Below are 12,875 nucleotides of genomic sequence, written 5' to 3' on the forward strand. Positions count from 1 at the left end.
TGAGCTTGAACACTAGTGTTCCTTCTTCTGTCCTTCCAACTGATGTGGAAGATTTTCTGAAGGCACTGCTGATAGTAACATTCCAAGACTTTCATGTGTTTCTAATTTGTCATCCAAGTTTCACACCCATACAACTGGGTAGGGATGACAACAGACTGGTAAACAAGAGGTTTGGTTTGGGTCCTGATGTCAAGATCACTGAAGATACGATTTCAAAGATGTCCAAAGGCAGCAGTGGTAGACTTTATCCAGTTCTGAATATCATCCTCTATGTTCACATTTTGGGAAAGGTGGCTGCCTGGGTAGGGGAAATGCTTAACATTCTCCAAGGACTGACCTTGAACTGTAATATGTGAAAGAGCAGCTGGTTTATTTGGGTGGGTTGGTAAGATATCTTGCTTTTCATAAAGTTGACAGTGAATCCAAGCATTTCATATGCTCCACAGAAGCAGTTAAGAGTGATATGAAGATCTTTGATTGAGTTGGCACACACAACACAGACAGTCATCAGAATATTGAAGGTCAGTAACTGTGGTTTTGGTTAGCTTGGATGGAACATAACTGGTTGATGTTAAAGAGACTTATGTCCAGGCAGTGTTGTATGTTGGCTCCAGATAAAAATCTATCAGCAATGAGATGTGGAATAACTGATATAGAAGGCAAAGAGCGTCAGTATAATCATGCATCCTTGCTTGACTCTAGTTCTAATAGTGAAGGGGTTGGTTTTCAAGCCATGTTGTCAAGAACAAGTCTGTCCTTTGCTCCAATCAGTCACTAGACACCTGGATAGTTCCACGGCTAAAGCACAGAGTTGGTTGCAGCAATTTAATGCCTCGTTAATACTTGTGCATACAATCTGACATTATTTTGCTGCAGAAGCTTCTGCATACAGTTTGAGGAAATTCATTGTCTGAATGCTTTCTGTGAGCATTTGAGATGCTGAGTCATATTGGCAGAAATAAATGAAAAAAGGTAGTGAAAACGGACCAAGAAAATTAAATCAGAAAACAAATAATTGATTACTGGCACAGCTCTAATATATGCCTAGATTGTGAGAAAAAAATTAAACTTCTGAGTGCCAAAAGCTGAGGACTCAGTTAATTAGCTCTATATACACAGTTATAATTGCATTGAAAGTCATCTTGGATTTCTTTTTAATGAAAAGCCTTATTAAGAGAACATTTTTAAATTGCCCATGATTGTCTATCATGCCTTCTGTAGCTTTTTAAAAAATAGCTCCGATTTTTATGGGGTCTCTTTGATTTTTCTTGTGACTCTGTGGATAGTATGTTTTAAACTTTTAATTATGCCACATTTTTATCTGAAGCTTTTTCATGCATTCTAGTTTTAAATGGAGGCAGCAGCAGAGTACAGAAGTGGGACTTGTTCTAGTGTGGGAAGTGGGACCTACTCCAGGCCCAGTAAAGGAGAAAACTTGAAAAGATTCCTACATGGATACTTCAGAGCCTACCTTGCACCCTGTGGCATTGTCTCCTTATTGGAAATTATTGGGTAGAGGAGGAGTGAGAGTAGGGAAATGCTTTTATAAGCCAAAGAGCTAAATTTTGATGGCTGAAAATAGAACAGATGTCTGAGTCCAGCTTATAAGTGTTTTGTTCCATGGAACTCAAGACAATAAGAGATTCTTTTTCTCTGCTGTGACCCCCTTATGCCCATGAAACAGTGTATAGAGGTCAGTATTGAGGAAGGCAAATTCCCCCAGTTCAAGAGAGATGTAGTTTATGTAATCTGCCCTATATTGCACTTCCGCATAGCCTTCAACAGCTGTAGGCCACAGGCGTGGTTAAGGACGGGTGAGAGGGAAATGGTGGCAGAACGTAATTTATAAGGTGGTCAGGCTGGCGGCGGCAGTAGCAATCCCTCGATTTTTGAGGATGATCTCTACTGTGGCTCATTGATAGGACTTAAAGTGACTTCAGAGTCCAATCCTTGAGCAGAAGTTGCAGGGAGAGTAGGCCATAAGCTAGGATTTCTCTCCTTTTCCTTTCTCCATTCCCTCTTCTCTGCTTCAAGAACAAGATACTTCACTTTGAAATGGGCTGGCAGTTGGTTGATGTTGCAGCACCATTGGATTTGGTGGCAGCCAGCTCCTCCCAGCTCTTGATATTGACATCCGTTTTCTTGAGGTACACCTGTAATATGCCTTTGTAGTATTTCCTCTGGCCACTGCAAGATCTCAGGCCATTACAAAGCTAGGAGTAGAGCACTTGTTTTAGGAGTTGAGTTGGGCATTCATACACAATGTACAGTCCAGTGAAGGTGGTGTTTGAGAATCACTGACTCAATGCTGGTAACCTTGGCTTCAGCAAGGATGATGGCATTTGTAAGGTGATCTTCACATTGGATGTAGAAGGTTTCCTGGAGGCATCATTGGCGATACCTTTCCGGGCTCTTGAGATGACAATGGTAGGTCACCCACATTTTGTATCCATAGAGGAGAGGAGAGATGATGACTACATTGTAGACCTGGACTTTGGTGTCTTTCCAGAGATTGCAATGAATAAAGACGCATTGAAGCAGTTTCCGAAACGAGGCATTTGTGCACTGAATCCTGTGCTGGATCTCCTCATCAATGTTCTCTGTCTGAGAGAAGTAGCTACTGAGGTAGCAGAAGTACTCAACTACAGGGTCATTCCCTCAATAGTAATTTGTGGGGGGGGGGGGTCACATTCATGACTTGGGAAGGCTGATAGAGCACTTTAGTCTTCTTGATGTTGAGAGAGAGGCCCAGTGATTGGTAGGCTTCTCCAAAAAGATCCAGTGTATCTGAAGGTTTTTCTCAGTCTGTGCAAGGATGGCATAGCTTTTGGCAAACTGAAGATCAAGGATGGTTGTTTTGAGTACTTTGGTCTTTGACCAAAAACATCCCAGATTGACCAGCTTTCTATCCATTTGGTATTTGATGTCAATTCCAGCAGAAAGGTAGTACTTAATAAGAACCAAGATGACTGTTGAAAAAATGGAGAACAGAGTTGGGGAAATGACATGTCCTTGCCTCATGCCAGTTCAGATGGCAAATGGATCTGTTTCCAATCTGCTACATGGGATGGCTGCAGTCATTTGGTTGGGAAGAAGCCTCAGGACCTTGATGTACTTTTCACAACATTCAAATCTGGCCAGTACTTTTCACAAGGCTTTGCGATTGATGGAATTAAAGGCCTCAGTGCAGTCAATGAAAGCCATATACAGGTTCTAATCATAGAATCATACAAAATTAGGGCTGGAAGGGACCTCGGGAGGCCAGCTAGTCCAACCCCCTCCTCAAAGCACAACCATCCCCAAATAGATCATTCCAGTCAGGGCTTTGACAAGTGGGGCCTTAAAAACGTCCAAGGATGGAGATTCTACCACCTCTCTGTGTAACCTGTTCCCATGGGTGACTGGTGCCTCCCAAGTCTGGAGTGGGGCACCAGATAACTGATGGGGGGGGGGGTGGTCCCCCAGCCGCTGATCACCAACCAGGGGAGAGTCCCTCAGGCTCCCCTCAGAAGTCATGTGCCCCAGCCCCCTAACCAGTTTCATTGCCCTCTGGTGCACTATATCCAATTTGTCCACATCCTTTCTATGGTGGGGGGCCCAAAACAGTACTCCAGATGTAGCCTAACCAGTACTGAATAGAGGGGTACAATAACTTCCCTAGATCTGCCAGCAACACTTCTACTAATACAGCCTAATATGCCATTAGCCTTCTTCAGAACAAAGGCACACTGTTGGTTCATATTCAGCTTATTGTCCACTGTAACTCCCAGGTCCTTTTCTGCAGAGCTATTGCTTAGCCAGTTGGTCTGCAGCCTGTAAAAGTGCATGGGACTATTCTGTCCTAAGTGCAAAATTTTGCATTTGTCCTTATTGAACCTCATGTAACTTCTTTTGGTCCAATCCTCCAATTTGTCTAGGTCTGGCCCTACCCTCCAGTATATCTACTAATCCCCCCAGCTTGGTGTCATAGAATCATAGAAAGTGAAGGTTGGAAGGGACCTCTGGAGGCTATCTAGTCCAACCCCCTGTGCAAAGCAGGGCCATCCCCAACTAGATTATCACAGGCAAATCTATAGAATCATAGAAAGTGAAGGTTGGAAGGGACCTCTGGAGGCTATCTAGTCCAACCCCCTGTGCAAAGCAGGGCCATCCCCAACTAGATTATCACAGGCAAATCTTTGTTTAGGTGGGTCTTGGAAACCTCCAAGGATGGAGATTCCACAACCTCTCTGGGTAACCTGTTCCAGTGTTTTACTACCCTCGTAGTGAGAAAATTCTTCCTTATATCTAACCTAAACTTCCCTTGCTGCAACTTGAGACCGTTGCTCCTTGTTCTGTCACCTGCCACCACTGGGCGTGGGTAGATGACACAGGAGTTAATGTAGACTGCCCGAAAATTTTAATGAGGCTTTTTTTTCGGTGTGGTGCATTTTTGTTTGCATGAACGGTGCTTTCGAGTGAGTTAAGCCCCTGTGTGTCATTCCCCTCAGATTTCAGTAGTGGGAATCAAATACCAGTTTACCCCCTAGAATGTCTTTCCTAATGTATTACAGCAGGAGGCACATGTGAACCACCCAGGTTCCCCAGTTCCTGCTCCCAGACTCTCACTGGGCAGTCCTCACTCTCACTGGCAGTCTCCCCTGGGCACAGTCATGGTCACCCCAAAATCCTTGTCACTTGCACCCGCCTATGCTCATTTGGTGTCATCTCTCTCCATCAGTACATGATCCCAAAGACTCATCCTAATCCCAAAGACAAGCTGTGTGAATCCTCCCTCCCATTCCTTTCCCTTCCCATCCCACCATGCTACAAGTATATGGGGTTGTGGGTTTTTTTCATTAACTATAGCTGCTTAATAACTGCTTTATCATTAGAGTAGTCGGTGGGGCTATGCTATCATAAGAGTAACGGGTAGGTGGGTGTTTGTTGCCGCCCAGTTGATAGGCCATTGCTGTCAGTGTTGTTGGTGGTGAGGTTGTTCTGGCTTTTTGTTTGTTTGTTTGGTTTTTCTGCACTGGACTACATTTCCCAGCATGCCCGAGCTCATTGGTCTTTGTACAGTTTGCAACGGGGGCTCCCTTGGAACCCTCCCGTTCCCTGCCCAGGTATACCATCAATCTGTTTTTGTAGTGCCACATACAGCTTCTGGTGGTGTGTTGTGAATTGTTTTATACATTTTTTTGGAATATTTTTCAAAATGTGGCTTGCTGTTTGGCTTGTTTCCCCCCTCCCTGCCGGGCTCGTTCACATGTGAGTGACGGTGCGTAATGCCCCCCTCCCCCAAACCACTCACAGTCTGGAAGCAGCAAACCCCTGGCCCAGTCCAGATTGCCTCCCCCTTCCCCTGACCATCCTCCCTTCTGCCCCCCATCTGCAATACCTCATGCCCCTATAGACAGACACAGATTTAAAGTGTAAAAAAAGAATGTATTTTTATGTTAGAACAAAGCACTCCTAGGGGTTGTTGTCAGCAATATATCCTGCCAGATAATCACACGCAAGGTCCGCCCAACCAGCCTCTCCTTGAGGATATCTCCTCGGTCCCTGTACTGCTGCTGCCCCACAACTCTATTGTCTGGCCACTGCCTGTTGTGCTTCTTCTTCCCACAAGTCCTTGAAAACCTCTCCACAGCTGTCAGATATTGTGCAACAAGCAGGCTACCACAATAAAGGCCAGTAGATTTTATTGATCCATCTTGAGCTGGCATGGACGCGCCCTCCATTGTCCTTTCAGTCAGCCAAACGCACATTTCATGGCCATCCTGTAACTGCTGAGGCGGTAGTTGAAAGCCAGCTTCTGCGGGTCAGTAACCCTCCATAAGGCTTCATGAGCCAGGGCTTTACAGGGTAGGTTCAGACTCTTTGTGTCCCTTCACTTCCTAAGCAAAAATAACTGTGTAACTATATACAGTACAAAAATGTAAAAAACAAAAAAACAAAAAAAACCCTTTTTTTTTCATTTGGTATCCAGTGTTCACTATCTACCCTTCACTGGCCTGTGGGCTCATCCCTGTTGAGTTCCACCCACAAAAGTTTTCTGTGAGGAGGGAGGAAAAAGGAAGAAGAGAAAGAGGAGGGGGGCTTGGCACACAATTAAAAAATATGGACTTTTGTCACCCGACCCCCTACCCCACACACACATACACAAATGTGCATGTGTGCACACAAGCTCAGTGGGACATATTACCTAAATAACACCCAGGACGCTGCATACCCTGGGTGTCGGGTCTGGCAGGCAATGTCCTGTTGCCCTTGGACTTGTGGCTCTGGAGTGGGATGTGATGATGAAGTTCAGGTTGCAGTATTGAAGGAAGTCATGTAACCACTCACTCCCTCCCCTCCAAAGTTTCAAACTACTTGCAGAAAACTTACCATTACCGCTGCTGCTGCCACTGGCAACAGGAGTCATGGCCACTGCATTGGCAGAAAACGGGGGGTGCAGGGCTTGCAGCAGGTGGAGAATACTGAGGGGGCTGGAGGACAGCAGGGTACACGGGTGGGAGGGAGGACACAGACAATAGGTGGCAGGGGGGCGCCAACAATTAAGAGGGGGTAGAAAATTATGCTATTGCTATTGCTCTCCCCCATTCTTTCTATAATAAAAATAAGAATAAAATAAGAATAATTGGTCGGTCTGGTCAACCAAGCAAATATGTCCTGACCTGACTGCAGAGGAAGGAGGGGTGAGGAGTGAAGGAGGGTAAAAAAGAACACATAGCACTGCCTACTGGCTAGAGGCTGGAATGCAGTGGCCTCACGTGACAAAGGGGACTAATTACAAGTCTTTGGAGTCTCTGGCTGTTTGCATGAACAAAATCCACACTTGGAGCAGCGTAACAGGAAAGCAACACAATTTAAAACATCTCTGAGTAGTGTTAGTTTAAGAAGCTAAATGGACTTTAAAGTGGTGGGAAATCCTGGGTTGTGCAAACACAAACGCAGTTGCATCGACATAAATGCGAAATTTAGTTTCATCTACACACGCCCACTAGGAACAGTCTAGCTCCATCTTCTTTCGAACCTACTTTCAGGTAGTTGAAAGCTGCTATTAAATCCCCTCTCAGTCTTCTTTTCTCCAAACTAAATAAGCCCAGTTCCCTTAGCCTCTCCTCGTAAGTCATATGCCTCAGCCCCGACCCATTTTTGTTGCCCTCCTCTGGACTCTCCAATTTGTCCACATCCTTTCTGTAGTGGGGGGCCCCAAAACTGAACACAGCACTCTACATGTGGCCTCACCAATGCTGGATAGAGGGGAATAATCACTTCCCTTGATCTGCTGGCAACACACCTACCAATGCAGCCTAGTATGCTGTTAGCCTTCTTGGCAACAAGGAGACACTGTTGGCTCATATTCAGGTTATTGTCCACTGTAAGCTCTGGGTCCTTTTCTGCAGAGCTGCTGCCCAGCCAGTCAGCCCCCAGCCTGTACTGGTGCATGGGATTGTTCCATCCTAAGTGCAGGATTTTGCACTTGTCCTTGTTGAACCTCCTGAGATTTCTTTTTTTTCATAGATTTCATAGACATTAGGGCTGGAAGGGACCTCGGAAGATCATCGAGTCCAGCCCCCTGCCCAAAGGGCAGGAAGTCAGCTGGGGTCATAGGATCCCAGCAAGATAAGCATCCAGTTTCATCTTGAAGGTTTTCAATGAAGGCACTTGAACCACCTCCGGTGGTAGGCTGTTCCAGACCTTGGGGGCTTGGACAGTAAAGAAATTCTTCCTTATGTCCAGCCTGAAACGATCCTGAAGTAGTTTGTGACCATTCGACCTCGTCATAGCTTTACCCCCTCAGCATATTTACTACTCCCCCCAGATTGGTGTCATCTTCAGACTTGCTGAGGGTGAACTCTATGCCATCTTCCAGGTTATTGATTAAGACATGGAACAAAACCAGCCCCAGGACCAACCCCTGGGGCACTCCCTTGATACTGACTGCCAATTAGACATCGAGCCATTGATTACTACCCTCTGAGCCTGATGCTCCAGCCAGTTGTCTATCCATCTTACAGTCCCTTCATCCAGCCCATACTTCCTTAGCTTGCCTGTGAGAATGTTGTGGGAGACTGTATCAAAATCCTTCCTAAAATCAACATATACCACATCCATTGGTCTCCCCGTGTCCACAGAGCCAGTCATCTCATTGTAGAAGGCAATCAGGTTCATCAGGCATGACTTGCCCTTGCTGACTGTTCCTAATCACCTTCTTCTCTTCCAAGTGCTTAGAAATGGATTCTTTGAGGATCTGCTCCATGATTTTTCCAGGGACTGAGATGAGACTATCTCATCTGTAGTTCCCTGGATCCTCCTTTTTCTCATATGGGCACTATGTTTGCCCTTTTCCAGTCATCCAGGACCTCTCCTGCTTGCCATGAATTTTCAAAGATTATGGACAGTGGCTCTGCAATCTCATCAGCCAACTCCCTCAGCACCCTTGGGTGCATCCCATCTGGTCCCATGACCGGCATTTCTAAATAGTCCCTAACCTGTTCTTTCACCACTGTCGGCTGCTCACATCCTCCCCCAAACTGTGCTACCTGGTGCAGTAGTTTGGGAGCGGATCTTGCCTGTGAAGACTGAGGCAAAAATGGCATTGAGCACTTCAGCCTTTTTCTGCATCCTCTGTCACAACATTGCCTCCCCCATTCAGTAAGTGACCCACGCTTTCCCTGATCCTCTTCTTGCTACCAACATACTTGTAGTTACCCTTCATATCCCTTGCTAGCTGCAACTCCAATCATGCTTTGGTCTTCCTGACTTCATTCTTGCATGCCTGAGCAATGCTCTTATACTCCTCCGTAGTTGTTTGTCCAAGTTTCCACTTCTTATAAGCTTCCTTTTGGTGATTTAGTTTACTGAAGAGGTCCCTGCTAAGCTAAGCTTATCTTCTGCCATACTTGCTAGTCTTCCTGCATGTTGGGATGGTTTGTTCCTGGACTCTCAGTAAGGCTTCTTTAAAGTACAGCCAGCTCTCCTAGACTCCTCTCCTCCTCAGACTGGCTTCCCAAGGGATTCAGGAACATGAGTTTCCTTAGCAAGTCAAAGTCTGTTTTTCTGAAGTCCAAAGTCTATACTTTGCTGCTCTCCTTCCTTCCTTTCCTCAGGATCCTGAACTCAATCATCTTGTGGTCACTGCTACCCAAGTTGTCATCCACTACTACATTCCCCACCAATTCTTCCCTGTTTGTGATGTGACCAGCTAGTCAAGAGCACGGCCCCTAGTTGGCCTCTCCAGTACTTGCACCAGAAAGTTGTCCCCAGTACTCTCCAAAAACTACCTGTGCACCTGTGAATCACCTGTGCACTGCTGCATTGCCCTCCCAGCAGGTGTCAACGTGATTGAATTCCCCATGAGGAGAGGTTCCAGACAAACCACAGTCCAACCCCAACTCCTCAATGGTAGAACAGATGGAAGAAGGCTGCAGCAAGATTGAGATCTCCTGTCATCAAGGGTTCTCCCTTGCCACTGGGCTCAGATCTTCACCTTGTCAAGATGGTGGTTGCTGTTTCCATGCACCAGCTTCTTCACATTAAACAGTCGCATGCAGACTTCTACCACAGTAAACAACACACTGTCCTATACCTTCCTCCAAGAGCCCTGTGGCTATGGAACAGTGGTGATGGAGAAAGTATTAGTGAATGGTGGTGAGTGGTGGTGTTTTCAATGCTGTGGAAAATAGAGAAAGGCCTTGTCTCCACTGGAAAGGGTCTATCAGTACAGATGTGCTATAGCTTTCCTAAAAAACCCTCCTAGGGGAGATGCAGCTTATTCTGGCATGTATATCATTTGCCAGTATAACATCAGTTCCCAGAACAATATGAACTAGATCGGCAAAAGAGTCCTTTGCTGGCTTTAGTAATAAAGTTAGACAAGGATTTATATGGGAATGGTTTGGATAAGGATGATCCTGCCTGAGCCAGGGTGTTGGACTAGCTGACCTCTGGAGGTCCCTTTCAGCCATACTTTTCTGTGATACTATGATAAGTGCATGTATATTAAGGCTTTTCCTGAAATAGCTATGCTGAAAAAAATGTATTTGTTTCTATCCTTCCCCAGACTCTCCTAACAGAGGTATGCTGGCAACATTTTAAGTGTAGGCCATGCCAAAGATACAATCCTTTCATGATGAGCATATTGTAAGGCAGGGTTTGGCAATTTACGAGCCACAGGTTGTATCTGGCCCATTAATCCATTGGATCTGGCCCGCAGATGTGAGATTTCTGTGGCATTTAGTGGAAGTGGGTTTTAGCTGTGGACAATTTTCCCCATGCTGCTGTGGGGAGACTTGCTGACTGTGGATGGATCCTACTGCCTGCCCTACCTCTTATCCAAAGGGAATCATTCTGACCTGTAGGTTGTCTGCTTTCTCTGCATGTTCAATTGTTCATTTTTACAAGAATATGGCAAACATGACCGGGGAGGGGTTGTTTTGTTTTGGGCTTTTGGTGTGGGGGGGTCCAGTTTGGAAACTGGGCCATGAGGTAAATTTTGCTCTTTTTCTCTGGCACTGAAATTGGAGCAGTTCTGTAGGACATCAGTGGGAACCAAATTTTAGGACGCTGTACAAGGAACACTTACTTCCTGTATAGGTTCAAGCCCATGTCAGTGAAGGTTTCCCATCCAGTCAGTTATGAGAATCAGTTGGGTCTTAGGACCAGAGGATCTAAGAAGATATATAATAATGCTTTCTTTATCCCATAAAAGGGCCCAGGGAAGCTATGGAAACTACTTGAACATGTAGCAATAGAGTAGCTTCCACAGATCAGCTCCATAACCTTGACCCTGAAGCATGCTCCTTTCCACTCTGCCTCTGAAGATTCCCCAGAAACCAGCTGAGTTACTTGATAAATCTATTTCTCGTTTAAGATCAGCTCAAAGTTCATTTCCAGGTCTAAACTTTCCCAGACCTCTGAAAAGTGAAGACCCAGATGTTTTGTTCACCCCATTATAGAGAGAGGTAATGGAATAACAAGAGGGAACAGGGGACCAAAGGTATGAGGTACGAGGTATGAGGTATGAGGCACCGTGGCTGAGGAGAAATTGCTGCTTGGCATACAAGATGGCAGTACTAAAGGAGGATAGCTCAGGAAGTTCATGTGGTCTTTGGATAGCTTCCAGAGATGTTTAGCAACACGGGAACAGAAGATGAGGCAGCAGGGTGTTGTGTGACAGCCAGCAACAGGAGGGTCAGTGAGACAGATGGTACAGCGAGAGAAGGAGAAAAGGTTTGAAAAATAAAGAGAGAAGAAAATAGAAATATTGGTGAGTTGGAGTTGTTGAGGAAATCATCACCTGGAGATGCACCTGGGTCATCCCTTGGACTGCCAGGAGCAGATACTGCAATTGATAGCATGCCAGGGGATCAGTGTGCCAACATAGTCCCACTGAAATGGTTGCTTGATGTGGATGTAACAGCTTGCTTACTTGCCTGCATGCTGTTTGCCAGTCAAGACCCAGATCTTGCAGCCAATATTCCTTGATATCACCCTGGAAAAATCACATTTAACAATTCCTTAGGCACCACAGGATATAGCAGCATATCTTGCAAAGCTGGACGTTAGTGTATAATTTGCTTCATCAGCGGGGTCACTTAATTAAGTTGTCTTGCAGGGAGCTGATTTAAACTTATATTAATAGTGAATGGAAATGACTCTTGCTTAATCATAAGAGTCTTTAATATAAATTCCATTTAACAGAGAAGTGCTTGATGGGCAGCAAATGGTAAGAGAGATATAACTGTCAAGGTATTAAATTTTTGTGTTCCCTCTTTCAATGAAGAAATGGTGAATTTAGCCAATTTAAACCCAGTTTCTCCATCTGTAAAACAGGGGTAATAATATTTCCATTATAGACAATTCTTTATGATTCTTGACTGAAGTGTTAGGTAAGCACAGATATTATTCCAGTGGGTATATATTTGTAGCTTGGATTCTTCCTTGTGGTATATTATGCATAGTTCTTAGAACAACCCTGAGTCATTTGAAGCAAGGTCATCTGAGTAGCCTAACCTCGTAACCCAGTTTTCTACCAGGTTAGCAGGGTGGCAAAACAGACTGGCAGGGGTTAAAATGCTGGACAACCTTTGCAGCTGGAGTCCAGTTTCAGGGCTCAGCTGTTAGTTATCTGGAAGATGAGAGGAACTGAGGGAGAGGGGTTGTTAGACTCAAGATGGGAAGGAAGAGACTGCATAGTCTAGCTTCTACTAGAAAATCTGTGCCTATTTGTGTTCTGAAAAAGCCTCTTGTACTTTGTTCTCTTGTTTGTGCCCTGGACAAGGAAATGTTCTAACAAACCCCAAAAACTAAATCTGGGAAAGGGCAAAGAGATTCTTATTCTGGTGCATAGAGAGCAATATTCCCTGCTGACTGGGAAGTTCACCCTGCAGACAAGGAGTGACTGACTGTAACCCTACAATCCCAGCTGTAACATAGTAGAGGATAACACTGAAGAAATAGCAAGCATTACCATCAGAAATTCTGAGCCAAATCCTACACTCTCTACTCAGACTGCTTCCATTAGCTCCAGGGGAGCTTTGTCTAGTAAGTACTGTAAGATTTGCTCCATACAGTCTGTATTTTGGATATGTGTAGATGCTAAAGGGAAGCATAATTTCTTTTTTTTTCTTATGAAGAGTAGTAGCAGTATATATATGTGTGTGTGTATATGTGTGTGTGTATATATATATATATATATATATACATACACACAATAAAATAAAAAAATCCTAAATAGCTACAGAAATGAAATCCTTGCCCATTCTCCTGTCAAACTTTGTTCCTAAAGAGATTCACAGGGCTGACACCCTTCCTTTAATATGTGCTTGCATTTCTACCCAAAGATCTCCAGACAGATAATATATACACTGTAACTATGAGTC

General features: G+C 44.8%; 1 protein-coding gene across 1 annotated transcript in view; it reads left to right on the forward strand.

Moving 5' to 3' along the window:
• Positions 1–499: 499 nt before the first annotated feature.
• KRAS (KRAS proto-oncogene, GTPase) overlaps positions 500–12,875 on the forward strand; it is an 89,375-nt gene continuing 76,999 nt past the window's right edge. The window contains exon 1 of the mRNA XM_025208539.1: positions 500–521. The gene's annotated coding sequence lies outside the window, so the exon portion shown is untranslated. The remainder of the gene's footprint in view (positions 522–12,875) is intronic.

This window comes from Alligator sinensis, unplaced genomic scaffold (assembly GCF_000455745.1).
Source record: "Alligator sinensis unplaced genomic scaffold, ASM45574v1 scaffold517_1, whole genome shotgun sequence".
Taxonomy (NCBI): domain Eukaryota; kingdom Metazoa; phylum Chordata; order Crocodylia; family Alligatoridae; genus Alligator; species Alligator sinensis.